The sequence below is a fragment of the Neolamprologus multifasciatus genome, chromosome 22 (genome assembly GCF_963576455.1).
Source record: "Neolamprologus multifasciatus chromosome 22, fNeoMul1.2, whole genome shotgun sequence".
Lineage (NCBI taxonomy): Eukaryota > Metazoa > Chordata > Actinopteri > Cichliformes > Cichlidae > Neolamprologus > Neolamprologus multifasciatus.
The window spans coordinates 28,264,753-28,284,376 of record NC_140459.1 but is presented as its reverse complement, the minus strand read 5'-3'; the positions used below and the strand labels follow the sequence as shown (position 1 = coordinate 28,284,376).

At 44.2% G+C, this 19,624-nt stretch overlaps 1 long non-coding RNA gene across 1 annotated transcript in view; it reads left to right on the top strand.

Annotated features, from left to right (window-relative positions):
* The window catches only part of LOC146493661 (uncharacterized), a 534,640-nt gene that overhangs the window by 48,472 nt on the left and 466,544 nt on the right, over positions 1 to 19,624 (top strand). The gene's annotated exons all lie outside the window — the stretch shown is intronic.

The following is a 19,624-nucleotide window of genomic DNA, read 5'->3' as shown; positions in this document are numbered from 1 at the left end:
AAAAATTTTAAAAGTTGCCTCAACAAAAGGGCACTTTGGGCACTCATCAGGAAAGGGGCGGGTGCCCAAGCCCCTCTAGCACCCCCCCTCTGCACGTGCCTGGTTCAAGGAAACTTTCCCCCTACTATTTGTGTGCTTTTCCTGATAGGAAAAGGAGATAATTATAAAAAGTGAAAGGAAATCCCAAGAAGAAATCGAGGAAAAGAGGCTGTAGGGTTGGCATCCAGGTACATGGTAAATGGCCTGTATTTATATAGCACCTTACTAGTCCCTAAGGACCCCAAAGCGCTTTACATATCCAGTCATCCACCCATTCACACACACATTCATACACTGGTGATGGCAAGCTACATTGTAGCCACAGCCACCCTGGGGCGCACTGACAGAGGCGAGGCTGCCGGACACTGGCGCCACCGGGCCCTCTGACCACCACCAGTAGGCAACGGGTGAAGTGTCTTGCCCAAGGACACAACGACCGAGACTGTCCAAGCCGGGGCTCGAACCGGCAACCTTCCAATTACAAGGCGAACTCCCAACTCTTGAGCCACGATCGCCACATATTAGATGAGCCTCCAGATCACAGATTCTATGAGTGGACTGGAGGTGTCCTGAATTTTGCTGCCAGTTACCCTTCTGGATGTAGTTGGAAACATGCACTCACAGCCACTGCAGCCTGGCCTTTTCTTTTGTGATGCTCTGGATTCTGTTGGTTTGGGCCTTACCGCTGTGTCCTCACAGCTTGCATCGCAAAACCAGTGCCTGGCCCTGCTGATTCCGTGGCACAGCTAGAGAGACCACGTGATCAGACAAGGTGTTTGCTGTCACTCTCACTGAGACCAGCTGTTGTGAAATCTGTGCTGCCAGTGCAACCCAGGTATTTTTTGAGTGTGGGATTTCTGATGATTTGGTAGTCATTGAACACACCACAGCCTTCCGTTCATCTGATGAGGCGCATGCTGATTTCGTGCCCTCTGCGAGCTGGAACTTCGGGTACATTTGATATTTGAGACGCTGTAAATAGTTTTACAAAACCTTTATACTTGAAGTTAATGTTTTAATGTGTTGTTAGCAGTGTTGGGTAAGTTACTTTGTCAATAGATGTATTCTAAACCACTTCTTCAGCAGAGAATCAGAGAGGAGAAACACACAGGTTTTCTTGCTAACAAGGGCAGCCACCAGAGCGCTTGCACGAGAGTGAGGGCTCAGAGACTCCCAGCTCTGAGACTTCCCTGGTCTTTATTTTATACATCAGTGGGTGTTTGTTCCTTACATTGGAATGTGGATGTCTATGTGTGTGTGTGTGTGTGTGTGTGTGTGTGTGTGTGTGTGTGTGTGTGTGTGTGTGTGGGTGTGTGTGTGTGTGTGTGTGTGTGTGTGCGTGTGTGTGTGAGTGTAGGTGTGGAGTCAGACCCTAAATCTGCTGGTCTGGAAGTCCAACAGTTCATCTAAGCACTTAGACTAAAGCTTGACATAACTACTTTTATCCTACCATAAAACAATAGGACAAGGTACGACCTCTCCCATGCTCCCAGGGTGTGGGTGTGAATGCCAGCGCACTCTGGAATGCACACAAAGCCTTTGCAGACTATTAAGGATCGCACATCCTATCACTGCCATATGCAAACTTATATTATTAAAAGATTATACTGACTACTAAGTACAATTTTCTATTGACATACTTTAAATTAGTAACTTAGTTATATTACTAGTTACTTCTATCAAAAGTAACTCAGTTACTTCAAGTTACTCGTTACTTTCAAAGTAACTAGTTACTAGGGACAGTAACTTTGGTTTTACTCAGAATTCTCTTGTTAATGTGTTGCTTCCGTAACTGGATACCCAGCAAGATTGCCAGTCTTCTAGCTTGCTTAATTGCCACAAGTGCACTGTGCCACCTACCAATAGAAAGGAAAAAAGCAGGTGGTCTCCTCTCTACAGGAGCTCACTCTGCAGGTGGGGGAGAGATATAGGAGAGGTAGAGAATGAACTCAACCTGGGTGTCTATTGTCTTGTGTAGTTTGGGAGATGATTGGATGATGGGGTGGGTGCAGTTTTCTCTGGGGTGGAGTCGGGTGGGCTGCCCCGGACTCTGTGGGGCTGGGCGATGCTGCTGCTGCGGGCCCCGGTCTGGATGGGCCTGGGCCCCCTTGCCCTGGTGGGTTGCAGAGTGTTGGGGTGCCTACTGGCATCAGCGGGGGAGCTGGCCCCAGGGAGGGGCCGCTTGCCCCTCCCTTTCTTCCCTCCCCATCCTCAGCTGCCTCCCTATTCCCGCTCTACCACACCCACCCACACACGCAGGGCTTTGGGTGCAGGTATGTCACCAGGGTGCAGGGGAGGCACTCCCCCTCTGTCCCCTTCTGGTCGCCTGTGCCTCAATTTTATTCTGCAACCTAGACATCCACATTACTCACACTCTCACATAACACATACATATAGGGCCTTGGGGGTGGGCACGTTTTACAGCATCCAGAGGATGGTCGGTGTATTCCAACCCACCTCTGGCGCTGGTGCCCTACCCTCAATTTTAAATGCATGTAGACACTAAGGGTTTTCGGGAGGAGCCATGCTGCTCTCTGAGAGGAAGCAGGAACCATGCTCTCCTGTGTTTTAAATGCACTTTAGAACAGCACACAACAACACTACATATGAGCGGGCGTAGGGAGGTTTGGGGTCTTCACTCACCCCGGTTCTGTTAGCCGTCAGGGCTGGGGGGCTGGGAGGAGGTGCTGGCCGTCAGAATGGGGGCCTCCCTGCTACTGCAGATAAGGAGGTGGTCCGCTTGCCTCCACCCCAGAGAGAAGGGTTACATCTCCTGGGTTTAGGTGCGGCTTGCCCCTCTGGGGGCGGGGGTACCTGGACCTGGGGTATAGAGTATGTTTGGGGAGTGTGACTGTCTGTGCAGTGTCTATTTGTGTCTGTCTACACGTTGGGTGAGTGCCGAGTATTTGGTTGTGTATATGGGGGTGGGAATGCATTTTGTGTCCGCATGCGCCTGTTCGTCTGTGTCTATATGTCAGGTTGGGTCTTAGACTCAACCTCTCTGGGTACATCCAAAGTACGGAGGCCTATCTCCCCTCACCACACTCCCTGCCGGTGGCTGATGCCCTCAGACGTTGGTGTGTTGGTGGTCCTTGTCGATTGGGGCTGGGCGCTCACTTATGTACCGGCTCACTCCTGGTGCCCGATTGGCGGGGCCTGGCGCCTGTGGCCCGGCTGGGCCCCTTCCGGGGGGTGGGGTGCCCTCAGGCCTCTGGCCTCTGGGCTTGAAGCTCGGTCCTCTCTGGCACATCTGGCTGCCGGCAGAGCCCGCGGGCACGCCACTGCAACCCCCTCTGGCCTCTGCTCCGTAGCTGCTGGGTGACCTCTCGTTTGGGGCTCTACTCAGCTCTTCCCAGGAGGGGGGCACGGTTCCCCCCCTTTTGGTGGTCCTCCTCGGGTCCTCGTACTCTGGGGCCTCTGGATGTCTTGCGCCTGGATCTCCTCCATACCTGCTTCATGCCCTGGGGGACGGGGCTATGGCTCCCCACACTCCCTAGCAGATCGTTACATGGAGAAACCTTTGGAATACAAGGATGCTGATCCACACAGGTGTGCACACAGGTGTACACGCGGGTGTTCACAGACGCGGACTACACCTTTCTTAGCTGCTGCCTCAATGCACATTGTGCACTGTCTATCTTGTGTGCTGCACAATATCGTTTAATATTTAGTATCTACTGTTATCTACTGCTAACTAGTTTATTGTCATGGTGCTGTATTTATTATGTTGCTCTTTTTTGTTTGTTTTCTCTTCTGTTTTTTTTTTCTCCATACAGGTGATCCAGGTGTTTTGTTTGTTTTTCTTCTTTTTTTCTTCCCCCCTTTCTCACCGTCTCTTCTCCCCTCTGGTTTTCTTTCTCTCCCTCTCTTTCTTTCATTCTTTCTCCCTGTCCTATCCCCCAGTCATGTCTGTCCCGTTTGTAGCAACCAAAAATAAAATAAATACATAATTATAATAAAGGTCAATCAAATGGACCAATATGGCAAGGCCATGATGATCCACTTGGTAAAATAAATCCGCTTGGCATCTTTCTTGGCCTTCAGAGAACAATTCTGATGGCTAAAAATCCAAACGGGACAAAAAAATAAATAAATAAATAAATAAATAAATAAAATGAAATAAAATAAATAAATAAATTCTAGCAACAGCTAATCAATCTTAACGCGACCTCCGCTGGGTTCTTCTTTCTGGCGCAAAGCGGGCGATAAACAAACAAGAGAGACGGGACTTGTGACAGAAAAGCCGATCAGCTAATCATTGATCAGTTTCATGATTGAAGTAGAAACAGAAGAGGGAGAGAATGGGAGAAGAAGAGGCAGCTGTGCAGCAAAGACACAGAATAACTCCAGCTTTGTGCCTTTTTCATTGTAGCTGGAGAACGGGACAAACTGCATTCCTTTTAACCTCAATGGTAAATGGACTGGTTCTTATATAGCACTTTTCTACTCTGTCTAAGCACTCAAAGCGCTTTATACAACCCAATTCACCCAATCACACCCATTCACACAAGCCCTTCTAAGCTTAAGTGCTAAGTATCTAACATTCACACACATTCACACTCCGATGGATGCCTCGGAGAGCAACATTCTGGTTAGTGGCTGATCTGCTCTGCCACCTGAGCTACAGCCACCCCAATACGAAACGCGTGCGTAATATTTTCTCTGAATACAAGACAATTCCGTTTTTAGGGGACGGTTGGCAACTCTAATAATTAACTTTATGAACAAAATAAAGTTCAACATCAGTAACATCATAGCACCCACCCAGCTGTATAGAAACTCCATCATGCTAGCTAGTACCCAGTACGAAAAAGTCAGAATAACGAAAATAAACTCCACCTAAACTTGGTTTATATCTGACCCAGATAGACTGCAGGTCATAACATCTTACCTGAAATTCAGTTCACCTGACACTCGGACCGGCGGCCGCCTCGGGTCTCTCCTCCTTCTCCTGCCTCCCCTTTCCCTCATCCACCTGCTGGCCTCCACCACTTGCTAATGTTACTGAATCTGTGGAAGCTCCGGAATAGACACCACACGAAGTAACGAATAATGACCCTATCTAAATCCCAGTAACGATTAACACGTTCCTGATTTTGGCATAATAACTAGTTACCATGCTTGTTACCACAATAATAACGTAGTTACTGTAACGCATTACTTAATAATGCGTTACAGTATTACCAGTGTAGTCCCTACACTGGTTGTTTAAAAAAGGAGTCTTGTAGTAGTACGAATGTGAAGCTGAGCTGAATCCGACAGCCATTCGCCATTACATGAACCCCTCTGGTGAGTTAGCTTGCAGCGCATTTTCACATTAAATGTTTTGTGCCTTATTATGCTGCAGCGAGGTGTCAAATCTACCACTGCCATGTTTGTTAAAGAAGAAGGCTAGATATTGTAGAATGTGTGAATGAGGTTAGTAGCTGACTGTTAGCAAGCTAGCCGTTAAGCAAGCCTGGCTAATGTCCTAAAATGGCGTCAATACAAGGTCAGTTACAGAGTTATTGTGTTATGCCTAAGAGAAGAGCATTAATAACCATTGTTAACAGCATTTATGTTCTATTATATTTTTATTTGAACAAGCCTGTATTATTACAATGGTAAGACTGGTAAATAAGCCATTAGTGACATGGACACTGAGTCAGTGGTACTGAGACTTATGAACATTTTTTAGTTAATTCTTCTGCACACTTGTGTGTAGGCTGGTTTATTTGCCCTTTTGATATCCTGGATCCTACTGGATGAACTGCCTTGTGGAAGTCTGATGACTCTGAATCATCCTGGCCGGTAGATGGTCTTTGCTGCGGGTGGATGCTTCTGCTTGCTGGATGCTATTATTGGAAACTACACCGTTTTCTTTTTGCCAAAGGACCTTGGAAGATATATGTTTGTATTTATTTTTTTATTTTTCTTGGGACACTGAGTGGAAAGACACTACAAAAAAGGGTTATTATTTAAAATTGTGTCTAATAAATGTGTTTATGTTAAGTGAGTGGGGTGTCCATTGTGTGCTGGAAGCCTTACTGTTCCTGTGGTGGAGCAGCTACTACCAATTTCCTTTACGAAACTAGCCTCTGATGGGATACAGATATTTGGTAAATGATATTTGAATGATATTGAATTCTTGTGGCCTATTTCTAGAGAAACTGTGATTCTGGGCCTAGACATCGGGGTGAAACTGATGATACCGACACCTAGTAAACTGCCCAAGGTCAACAGTCCTGATTTCTAAGCATTAAAGGTTTTGGCATAAGTACAGATTGCATTACACCAGCACTAGTTGGATTGCCCTTTTGAAGACTCACTCCATCACTAACAAATCCTTCTCCCTTAATGAGCTTTTCAAAAGAAAAAAACTTTCTGTTTCTCACAAAAACATGGCAAATGGATGGTGGGTTTATTTACCTAAACGAACTGTGCTCTGTTGGCTGCTCCTATCTGAGTGCCCCCTGAGCAAACTGGGGGCAAACTGAGAACTATTCATCTTTTGAGTCACAAAGGACTAAAACTGGCTCTACGAACATGTTTTATTGTGTTTTAATTTATTGCCATCCTGGCCCTGCTACTGTGTTCTTGAAGGATTTTACAGACTTCTTATCTTCTATTATCAAGCTGGAGAAAGTTTTGATTCTTGTGGATTTTAACATTCATATTGATGATGCCTAATCAAACTTAACAGCTGAACTTTTATATTAGGAACTTTGTATATTAAGAAATTATTAATTGATAAGAAACAGTTTGTGAGAGGTGCATGGACTAGTGCAGGCATTAATCAGTTGAGGGATTTATTTGGTCAAACAGGCATGAAATCATTCATTGAAATCAAACAAGAATTTAAGCTTGGTCAAAGGGAATTTTGGAGGTCTTTTACAAATCAGGTACTGTATTAAAGCTAATGTGAACATTAACCTAGTGTCATGGTCCGGGTGAGTGCTGTTTTTTTCAAAAGTGCCACCTCTGGGTGGAGTCGCCACATCATCGCTGACATCAAGCGCCTAAATTATATGGGATTGCTCCGTCTAGAGGGGGGCTGAAGCTTGGCTGGGAGAGAGATTTGGGAATCCAGATTTTAGAGGATCTCAAAGACAAAGATGTGGCTGCGTGTAGCCACCAAAACAAGGTGCAGCATAATACTGAAGCATTGTAAGTCATCTAACTTTTGTTGCTTTAAGGAATGGACTAAACAAATGACCAAAATTGCTTTATATTGTTAGAATGAAGTTATTTGAAGTGCTTTAATGCGGTGCCTTATATCAATCTTATATTAATAAAAATGCAGAGATATAGTATAATATTGAGTGGACACGGCCCTGAATAATAAAGGCATTAAAAGACGTGTTCTTCAGTGGTAGACTTTCTCCCACGCCTGCCTGCAGAATAGTAGATAAGATAATGGGACAGGCAAAAAAAAAAAAAATCTTGTTCATGCTACTTCCAGGCTGGACTACTGTAATTCATTATTATCAGGATGTCCTAAAAACTCCCTGAAAAGCCTTCCGTTAATCCAAAATGCTGCAGCAAGAAGACTGACAGGGACTAGAAAGAGAGAGCATATTTCTCCTGTTTTGGCTTCCCTTTATTGGCTTCCTGTTAAATCCAGAATTGAATTCAAAATCCTGCTCCTCACATACAAGGTCTTAAATAAGTCCCATCTTATCTTAATGACCTTGTAGTACCATATCACTCTATTAGAGCACTTCGCTCTCACACTGCAGGCCTGCTTGTTGTTCCCAGAGTATTTAAAAGTAGAATGGGAGGCAGAGCCTTCAGTTTTCAGGCCCCTCTTCTGTGGAAACAGCTTCCAGTTTGGATTCAGGAGACAGACACTATCTCTACTTTTAACATTAGGCTTAAAACTTTCCTTTTTGGTAAAGCATACAGTTAGGGCTGGCCCAGGTAACCCTGAATCCTCCCTTAGTTATGCTGCAATAGACGTAGGCTGCCGGGGGATTCCCATGATGCATTGAGTTTTTCCTTTCCAGTCACATGTCTGTGAAGGTTCTCAGTCATCCAGATCATCGTAGTCAAAGGAGCTTGCAAAGAAAAGCGTCTGGACTTCGTTAAGTTACTTGAAGATGTTTCACCTCTCATCCGAGAAGCTTCTTCAGTTCTAAGGTCAAATGGTGGAGAGTCCCAGATATAAACCTAGTGGGGAGTATCCCCCCACAGAGGGACAAAAGGACCCCCTGATGATCCTCTAATCGCCTGAGCCAAGGTGTGAAACTGGGTGTGGGTCCCAATCAGCCAGAGTTTCGGGTGAGTTCATTGTGAAATCTGGCCCCACCTTATCATGCAAATTCCTGAGGTCAGATGGCCCAGGATGTGAGTGGGCGTTAAGGCGTCTGGGAAGGGATCTCAAAACTGGATTATAGATGGCAGAGAGTTGGTGTCGTAAACCACCGCCTCTGTTCAAAGATGGTCGCTCACAGTGGACATAGATGGCTTCTTTCTCTCCTCTTTCAAACCATCTGCCCTCTCTGTCCAAAATGTGAACATTGGCATCCTCGAAAGAGTGTCCTTTATTCTTAAGATGGAGATGGACAGCTGAGTCTTGTCCTGTGGAGGTGGCTCTTCTGTGTTGTGCCATGCGCTTGTGAAGTGGCTGTTTGGTCTCTCCAATGTAGAGGTCTGGGCATTCCTCGCTGCACTGTACAGCATACACCACATTGTTAAGTCAATGACTTTCCAGTCACCTTTCTCACTCAGTATGTGCTAATAGGCCTCTCTGCATTGAATCATATCTGTTATTAATCTCTGTCTCTCTTTCACAGCATGTCTTTCTGTCACATCCTGTCTTCCTTCTCTCACCCCAACCGGTCGCACTCCCCGAGCCTGGTTCTGCCAGAGGTTTCTTCCTGTTAAAAGGGAGTTTTTCCTTCCCACTGTTGCCAAAGTGCTTGCTCATATTAGTGATGGGACTTCCGGCTCTTTTTAGAGAACCGTCTCAGCTCACTAAAAAGAGCCAGCTCTTTCGGCTCCCAACCGGCTCTTCAGGTTGTTTTAATTAATTTATTATTAACAACAATATAAAATTATGCACAAAAGGAATTACTAATGTAAAAAAATCCCTGTGGTTTGTTTATATAAAAATATATACGGTGGCCCCTAGATAAAAAGCACGTACAAACTCCAAAAAGCACGTACAAATTCCAAAGCACTCCAAAACCCATTTCTAGTGTTAACTGAACTTCCAAAACAGAGCTACCTAGATCACTTAAATTACACAATTGAAAGCATATGTGTATAGAGATTGACAGACCACGTGAGTTTTGTGCATTGCATGCCGGGAACTCGTGGCAAAACAATCCAAGTACCGCATCAAATGCAAGCATTTGCAGCACCGCAAAACGTTCATTCTCCGGTTCCAATACCTTCTTGGTTTTTCTTTGCTCCCCAAAAAAGGAATGTACAAAACGAAGGAGAACAATGCAATTGACGAAAAGGCAAAGAAAAGGTACGAGGAAAAAATCAAAGGAGTGAAAGGGTTAGACCCTTGCAAGCACACAGAGTGGACAAAAGACGTCAGTGTGCTGCCCAACTTCCACCACGCTCAGATTTATAATTATATGGTTTTTGGAGTGACTGCATACACTCATGAAGTTTTTAGTAACTTCAGGTCACTGCAACAAGCCCAGGTACAGTTTACCGATGGATGGGTACAGGACCTTGAAATGCACCGTGTAGAACACAAGACCATCGTACGAACAAAGGTAAGTTTACCAGTCTCACAAATCGTCTTCATAAATACACATTCGTTAACCGTTTATTAATAGGACCTTTGAGCTCAACGATAATTAATTAGTAGTGGAAATAATTTCTGGTTCGCATTACAGAAATATAGCAGTGACAATAATATTGTATGCTGTAATTGTACAGGGCAATTAGTGATACAAAAATCTGTCATATATCCTGTGAATAAAAGTATATGTTTTTGTCTATGTACCATGGTAAGAAGCGAAACGCAATATTGTGTCAGGACAATTCACTATTTATGCAAAGCTGAATATTTACTGTACATTCTGTCCTCACAAACACGTTTTTCTGCATTGACTGTTTCAGGTAAATCACTCCATGCGCCTCAGCCAGAAGCCTCTTCAGCCCTGAGTTATTCTGCAATCTAATGGGGACGTTGAAAGTGCACATTGCACATTCATGGCAGGTGTGGCAGAGAAGTGTGTGCACGTGGCGGCTCTCCTTTACAAAGTTGACACTATTGTGCATCTACGAGGGAATATCACGCCAACACATGTCCAAGCTTACCGGATAATGCCCTCCAACATCAAGAGAGTGCAAGGAGTACCTGGACACACAATTGACAACACCACCAGTGCAGCAAGAAAAAGGGCACTCGACCAATCCTTTAGTGCTGGACAAAGTGACTGTTCTCCAAATCCCAAAATCCGGACTCACACTGGTGGCAGTTCGCTACAAGTGCGTACACTGGCCGATTTAAAGCCTCTCACAGATCTCATGCATGAAAACCTGTCAGGCCTATGCACCGTTATGGAGGACTTGTGCCACCTATATGCTGACCCTATCCAGCCTCGTGTCCTCCCCAAATCACTGCTACGTATCTATGACCCACAGATGAAGGGCTGTCAGCTATCTGTCCTTCTGCAGCACTGCGATCGTCTGAAGCACTGTGTTGTTGTCTCAAAGGCAGAGGTACTGGAAGAGAAAACCAGGGAGCAGCACAAATGTGACCTTTGGCACACAGCACGAGCAGGAAGAATCACTGCGTCAAACATACATGCGGTTGTGTCCACTGTTAAGAAAGTGTGCTACCCACAAAAACTGTCACATTAGCTCTCCGACCATGAACCGCAACAGTTCAAGTGGGGAAGAGACAGTGAAAACACAGCACAAGAGTGCTACACCTCACAGGGAAAGGTGCGGCATAGAGAACTTAAAGTGGATAAGTGTGGTTTCATAATCAACCCCTCATTCACAGAATTGGGTGCCACCCCTGATGCGCTCGTAAAATGTGAATGTTGTGGTAAAGGATGTGTGTAAATCAAGTGCCCGTATAAACACTGCAACAACAACCTCCTGCAGGCCTGTGAAGATGACAGGTTTTGTCTGATGTTAACTGATGGAAGGGTGGAGTTGAAACAGACACACATCTACTGCAAGAAGGTCCAAAACCAGATCTTTGTTACAAAGTCACATTTTTGTGACTTTGTTGTGTGGACAACAAAAGCTTGTGTTGTTACACGTGTGATGCCAGATGTAGACTTGTGGACTAAAATGTTGCCTGTCGCTCAGGATTTCTTCTACAAAGTTGTGATGCCTGAGCTCTTGGCCAATCACTACACTGATCCAGAAACCAGTGCTTCACAGGGGCCACATTCCATGGATGTGACAAAAAAAAAAAAAAAAACGAAAGAAAAAAGCTTGCATAGAAAACTAACCAGACAGTATTTCAGTTACACCCGTTCAGAGACAACTCTTATACTGAAGGACTTTATTGTGATTTCATGCTTAGTGTCACATTAGGGTGGACCCATCTTCCTGTACTCTGCACTTGATGGTTTAAATGGTTTGTGTTACCTGTTGTTCTGTCACTCACAGTGAATTATAAGAACGTGTTTACATTGCTATAATACCAGAGTCATGTGATGTTTGTGCATTTAGGTTCTAGCTTTCCAATCTAGGTTTCTGTTTGGTTTGCTTCAAGTTCATGTTTTGCCTCTATGAGTCCTGCGTTTGGGTCCAATCCTGCCTGCCTGTACAGCACGCCATGACATCAAGTTCCTGATGAAACAATGTATCATATCTTCACACAGACTAGACAGGTGTCTGTTATGTGAACCCATCTCTTTCCCACGCTTTTATGCCTATCCCCCCACGTGAATCACACCATCCATACTAATCAATGTATCATCTTCACACAGACCATATATATAGCTTGGTGTTTGCCTTGCACTCCTTTTACTCTGAGCACAATGAGTAGGCGATTGACTGTTGAAGAGGTTCTGGTCCGGGTTTTGGACATGATGAAGAGGGTAATGAAATTGAAACAGAGATAGAGCAGAGATAGATTTTGATCCAGCCTTTGAGGACTCTGACCAATCAAGAGATGGAGAGGGAGAGGCACCTGAAGAACAGGCACCTGAGGAGACATTCCAGTCCAAGAGTGGACACTTGCTCTGGTCTTCATCCCCCCAGGACAAAGGAAGTAGCGCGGGGGTGGAAAACATCATAAAGATGACGCCAGGACCAACACAGCATGCGATATCTCGTGTGGATGACTTCAAGTCCAGCTCCCAACTCTTTTTTTTACCAGAGTCCATTGAGGGAATTATACTGGAGATGACACACCTGGAAGGGAAGCGTGTGGGTGGGGACAACCGGAGAGAAATTGACTTGGTAGACCTCCAAGCCTACATAGGTCTGTTGATTTTAGCAGGAGTATATCGCTTAAACAATGAGCCTCTAAAAAGTCTCTGGGATGCAGAGTTTGGCAGGCCTATATTCCAGGCAACTATGTCCTTACAACAGTTTCATGTCCTTTCAAGAATTATTCGATTTGATAACCGAGATGCATGACCCATCCTCTGGTAAAATGACAAACAGGTACTATTTTGGTAAAACCTTAAACAATTTTCATCTAATTAGACACTAAGTCTAATTAGACACCTAATTAGGCTTAGTGTCTAATTAGTGTCTAATTAGACACCTAATTAGACACAGTTTTCCCTTCAGTCATAAACATTTAGGACAGGTGGGTGGCGCGCCCACCACTTATGTACAATCCAGGCCCTGAGGTGTCAGTTGATGATTTCCTGGTTCCTTTCAGCGGTCGCTGTTCCTTCATGGTGTACATTCCAAGAGAACCAGGGAAATGTGGTATAAAGATCTGGTGAGTGTGTGACGCCAGAAGCAGCTATGCCTGGAATATGCAGGTCTACACAGGGAAACCCAGTACTGGAAGGGCAGAAGGAAACCAGGGCATGTGTGTTGTGCTGGACGTGACAACCGGTCTCCAAGGGCGTAATATCACATGTGACAACTTCTTCACATCATATGCTCTTGGTCAGAAGCTGCTAAAAAGAAAGATCACCATGGTAGGGACAGTGAGAAAGAACAAGCCTGAACTTCCACCTGCACTGGTATCAGCCAGAGGAAGAGAGGCACTCTCATCAAAATTTGCTTTCACTGACACACAAACTCTTGTGTCAGATGTTCCAAAGAAGAATAGAAATGTCATCCTGCTGAGCACGCTACACAAAGATGTCCCTATCAGCACCACAGAGGACAGGAAACCCCTTATGATCCAGGACTACAACAAGAACAAAGGAGGCATTGACTGCCTTGATAAGGTAATGCAAAGTTTCATCTATTTTATTTTATTTCTATTTATGTGAATCATCGCACTTCATGCTGAGTTTGGTCTTTGGTTTTCCATTTATTTTCAGTGCATATTCATGTTTTTTCATTGCAGTTATTTCATTTCTAATTCTATAAATTCATGTTAAACACTACTTTGAGACATTGTTCACAGTTAAAGAATGCTGAATATTAAATAATATAAAAATTTGGTCGTGAAAAATCGTTTTTGTGCTAATTTAAGAGGACCAGTCAATTTTGACAGGGAACACTAAAGTAAGGGACGGGAAGTAAACTTTTTTTTTCCCGAACCTTTGAACACATTGTCACTCACTAAAAAAACTGCGAACCATTGTTGCATAACTGGGGTGGATTTTAAACCTAACTTGACGCATCGGGACACCAAAAGATTTCTAGTCTCATAATGCATTTGATGACAGGGTATGTGTTTACTGGAAGAATATTTCTTTCTGTGCTATTCACCACACCTCTTGACATGCCTCTAAAATAAATCTATCTGATCGAGAAATCACTCATCTTTGGAAAAGATAGTTTATTACAGAGAAATGGCTCTTTCCAAAATAAATGCTATACTATATGTGATACCCACTAATGTGTGATCACATTTTTGTGAATTAATTTAAGTAATTTCACTTTCAATGTAAGTGATATTTCCATTTGGGAATGCCCTAAATAACTACTGTAATTTTAACAGGAAACTTGGTAATTACCCTGGGATATTTGTAGCGGACGCTCCATTTTTATACCAGTAGGTGGCAGTATGAGACCATGGTTTGGCCCGTTGTTAGCAGCCTGAGGCATAGGCATAGACATAGACATAGATAGATAAACTTTATTAATCCCTCGGGTGGGTTCCTCTGGGAAATTTGTTTTCCAAAAAGCACAGCACCGACAGAAGTTACAGAGTTAAGAATATTATATATATATATATATATATATATATATATATATATATATATATATATATATATATATATACACACATATATAAATACAAAGACATATATAGATAAAATATACAAAGGGGATAAATAGAATAAATAGGAATAAAAATAAAAATACAAGTGAATTGCACATTTCAAGTATGGAGTCTATTGCACCGCTGATTATTAACAAAAAGTATTGCACAAAAGGTAATTGCACAGTGAAGTGGAGAGGAGAGGCACTACAGCTTAGTTGTTCCCCCCTCCTTTGTCCTCCTGTTTCCCCTCCCTCTCCCCTCCAGAGAGGAGTTAAACAGTTTGATGGCGTGTGGGACAAAGGAGTTTTTAAGTCTGTTGGTTCTTGTCTTTGGGAGAAGCAACCTGTCACTGAACAGACTCTTCTGGTTGTTTATGGCCGTGTGCAGAGGATGCCCAGCATTGTCCATAATGTCCAGCAGTTTCTTTAGTGTCCTTTTCTCTGCCACTGACACCAGAGTGTCCAGCTTCATGCCGACCACAGAGCCAGCCTTCCTGATCAGTTTTTCCAGCCTGGATGAGTCCTTCTTTGCTGTGCTGCTCCCCCAGCACACCACAGCATAGAACAGTACTCCAGCAACCACCGACTGGTAAAACATCCTCAGGAGCTTCCTGCAGATGTTAAAAGACCTCAGCCTCCTGAGGAAGTACAGTCGGCTTTGGGCTTTTTTGAGGCGCATGCTCCGCGCCGTTTTCTCATAATGGCGGAGTATTCAGGAAACGGCAAGCCACGTCTCTCTGTCTGATCATTTCTTTCCTGTTTACAGGTTCGTATCATGCCCAAAACAGAATATAATAGCAATCACATCCATTATATAGCATAGATTAACCATTACGGTTGGAAAGTGAAAGCGTACAACATTGTATATTACAGTAAATTAGACTTTTGTAAGTATTTGCTTACAGCTTTAGCAGCATGCTATGGTTAGCATGTTGTTTGGGTCGCACACCTCCTATGCTCTGTGATGTTAGCGATCGGCTCCACCGTTATTCTGTATTGTTTTAGTATCTTGTTTTCTGCCATAAAGTGTTTCCGTGAATTCAGTGCACATGTCAAGATGGTGCTGATTACACCATTCTTTCAAACTATTTGAGATTTATAGATTTGTCCTGTTGAAATTCATTTTGAACCAAGTCTTACAAGAAAATTGGTCATGTTTATGACATTGGAATGTGTTAATTCCCTTTAGTCTAGTTGGTAACAGTTGGTAACATATATGGAGAATGTGTGAGCTATGTTAAGAATAAGTAAATACACAGTTGTAATACTGTAAAAGTAATAAAAGGAGTGCATAATTGTGAATTTGAATAAATAATGGCGGAGTATTCAGGAAACGGCAAGCCACGTCTCTCTGTCTGATCATTTCTTTCCTGTTTACAGGACACATATATAGCTGTCTACAGGTGCTGCCACCCGGTACCTGTAACAGTTTTCTGGGGGCTCGTCCGTGATCAGTCCTGCCTTTGAGGCTGGGAGCTGATCCAGTAATACCGGTACTTTGGGCCAAGAGTGGCAAGAAAACACCAACAACTCCAGTCTGCTGGTTGTTACCTACACCTCCTGCTGATGCCTGATGGAGAATAGATGCTACTGATTGTGCAGGAAATGCATTGGCCATGTGTCACAACTAGCGTAATGGACAAGAAGTAAGAAAAAGACAAATAAGGACTGCTTGGTGCTGCTTGGTGCTCGGACCATCGCCCATCAAGGCAAAAACTGTAGGAAAGCTGACATTGTGTGACCACTGCAAGGGATAGGGAAGCAACCATGGCGGAAAGTGAGAGGAGGAGCTTGGTGTGGGCCATCAAGAAAGACCTTCTCACCCTCTCTGCTGATGAACTGTTCCAGATTGCCAAGTCACTGGGTCCAGTGCCAGGAGTGGATCAGTCTTGCCTTAAGTCAGGGGATGAAGACAGCTGCTTCGAGTACATCAGTGGTTTCATGTGCAGTAAGGCTTTATTAGAGTCAGAAGATCAGGGCATGTCACACTTATTGTCACTGAAAGATGTTGTTTATGCTGTTACCCAGGGTCATGTTTCTGATTTGCAGATACAGGCTGCCACTGGTAATGATTCATGTGATCTATGTCCAAATGCTCAGCCTCATGATGTCAGTGTTGAAGTGAGTCCAACTAATGCAATGTTTTTAGAAGATGGTCATAATAGTGGTACAGAAGTAACTGACAGTGTGACCCAGAATACCAACTCTACTGCTGTTTCCCAACATGATATAGAACTACAAAAAATACTCTTCAGTTACGAAGAGCTCTCCAAGAAAATTAAGCAGTACATGCCCACATCAGGTTCTCAACTCACCTCTCAGACACCATCACAGGCTCATTGTAGAAGCACACCACACAATGACGGCTTAGTTGAAACTCACACACCCATGAGACTTGACAAGGTGGTGTCCCTAAGAGACTTGTCTTACCTCCATCGCAGGGAGTTTAAGATTCATGGGGGCCAGATTGGAGACCAGGGATCAGACATCAGTTATAACAGCATCTGTCGCCAGATTGAAGAGGGTCTCAAAGAGCAGTTTAATGATGCCGAAATTGTGAGGGCTGTCATGAGAGTTATCAAACCTGGTAATTTCAAAGACATGCTAATGAACAAGGATGAACTGACAGTAGAGGAGCTTAAAGACTTCCTCCATTCTCACCTTGGTGAGCAAAACAACACAGAACCTTTCCAGGAACTCATGTGCACCAAACAAAGTGACAGTGAGACACCACAACAGTTTCTGTATCGAGTCATAGGTCTCAAACAAAAGATCTTGCTCACCTCAAAGCATACCAACTCAGATGTAAAGTACTCAGCCAGTACAGTTCAGGATGTATTTCTTCATACTGTGTATCAAGGACTGGGCCACAAACATAGTGACATTCGTAGAGAGTTAAAGCCACTCCTTGCAGATGCCAATGTCATAGATGAGACTATCCTTAAACAAATGAAGAAAGTAATGAGTGATGAAAGTGAAAGACAGCGTCGTCTAGGATCAGTCACCCGTCGTAGAAACACCAATGTGCACAGCACACAAGTTGAGATTAACGGTACGCAGTGTCCTGTATTGAAAGAGGAAAATGCAGGAAAAAGACCTAAGGTGGATATGATCCAGCAGCTGTCAGAGAAAGTCGAAAAACTTGCAAGCATTGTTGAACAAATGACACAGTCACTACAAATAATAGCCGAACAGAGCAGCCATTACAAGAAAATCAAAACCGATCACCACAGAGAAAGAAAGTATGGTTGTGAAAAGTGCATAGAACAAGACCGCCCTGACTGTCCCCACTGTTTTCATTGTGGTGAGGAAGGCCACCGTGCAGTTGGCTGCATGAAGAAAACAATACATCAGGGAAACGGGAGCCGGTCCCTGTCACGGGACAAACAGTGACCGTGTCCCACTCTCCGTCCCAATCTGACCTATGTAGTACTAGTGAGACTGTTGCTGTAAGTTTGGCAAAATGTGAAGCTGACACCAAACATAATGTAGTGCCAACCCAGAGACAGAACAACCAAGAAAATAAATCTGCTATACTTCTTGGCAGTTCACCAACAGTAAAAGTGAAAAATTAGCCAAACTAATTGGAAGAAAAGCTCTCACCCAGTGCCATCTAAATGGTTTAGCAGTTAGTGCTTTGTTGGACACGGGAGCTCAAGTGAGCATGATTGACAGAGAGTGGAAAAATAAATACCTACCAGATACACCTGTAAGGTCACTTGATGAAGTCGTTAATAATGAAGAAGAGTTAAAAGTCTGTGCTGTGAATGGTGACACTCTCCCATTTGATGGCTGGGTGCCAATCACAGTTAATTTGAGAGGGAATGAAGACCCTAATTTGTCAATAACTGTGCCTTTTCTTGTAAGCAGTTTTGTTTTGGAGAGACCGCTGCTGGGTTTCAATGTGATGGAGGAGCTTGTGCAGGAACAACCAGGACGGTTCATGCCAACTCTCGTCACCCTACTTTGCAATGCCATGTCAATACCAACAGAAAAGGCAGAGCTCCTGGTAAACCTCATCAAGGCTGATGAAGCCCCTGCACAATGTGGACGTCTGCGGACTGGCAGGTATGACACCCTCATTCCAGCGGGTCAGGTGATTTGGGTTAAGTGTCCAGTCTCACCTGCCATGAACCTGTCCGAATCTGTTTTCCTCTTTGAGCCTGATGATAACAACACACAGCTTGCTGAGCTAGATGTCTGTGAAGGACTGCTTGAAGTGCAAAGCACCAAGAGGCCCTTTGTAGAGGTACCTGTGGGCAACAACACAAAACATAACATCACACTACCAAGGAAAACAGCCCTTGGCAGTATTCATTCTGTTGAGAAGGTGATTACAATGGACTCACTTGGAGAATCTAAGCCCACAGTGACAGCCAATAGTGCCACCTCTACATCTACTCATACCAACTTACCCCTATGGCAGCCTCCTGTCGACATCAGCCATCTTAATGAGGAACAACAGGCAAAAGTTAACAAAATGCTTTGCGAGGAGGCTGGGGCTTTTGCTCGTGACAGTACTGATATAGGATGCATACCCAGTTTGCAAATGGCAATCAACTTGAAAGATGATATCCCTGTTCAGAAAACCTACTCATCCATCCCTAAGCCACTTTTTAAAGAGGTTAAACAGTACATACAAGAACTTTTGGTAAAAGGCTGGATAGTAAAGTCTCAGTCCCCGTACGCCGCCCCAGTCGTCTGTGTCAGAAAGAAAGATGGCAGTTTACGCTTATGCATAGACTATCGCCTTCTGAACAAAAAGACTGTTCCCGATCGACACCCACTGCCCAGGATACAGGATCTGATTGATACTCTGGGTGGGTACTCGTGGTTTAGCATCTTAGACCAAGGAAAAGCTTACCACCGGGGTTTTGTAGCCGAGTGCTCTCGCCACCTCACTGCCTTCGTAACACCATGGGGTCTTTATGAATGGGTTCGCATCCCATTTGGTCTCACAAATGCCCCAGCTGCTTTTCAGCGGAGCATGGAAGAGATGCTTGGCTCTCTTAGAGATGAATGTTGCATCCCATACCTCGACAATGTACTTTGCTATGCAAAAACATTTGACGACCATGTTGAGACCCTCCGCAAAGTTCTCCAGGCACTCCAAGAACATGGAGTAAAATTGAGGCCGGAAAAATGTGATCTCTTCAAACAAGAAGTTAGATATGTGGGTCGGCTTGTGTCCGCTGAAGGAGTCAAAATAAACCCGGCAGACCTGGAGGCTGTCAAAACCCTGACATCTAAGACACCTCAAACAGTTGGTGAT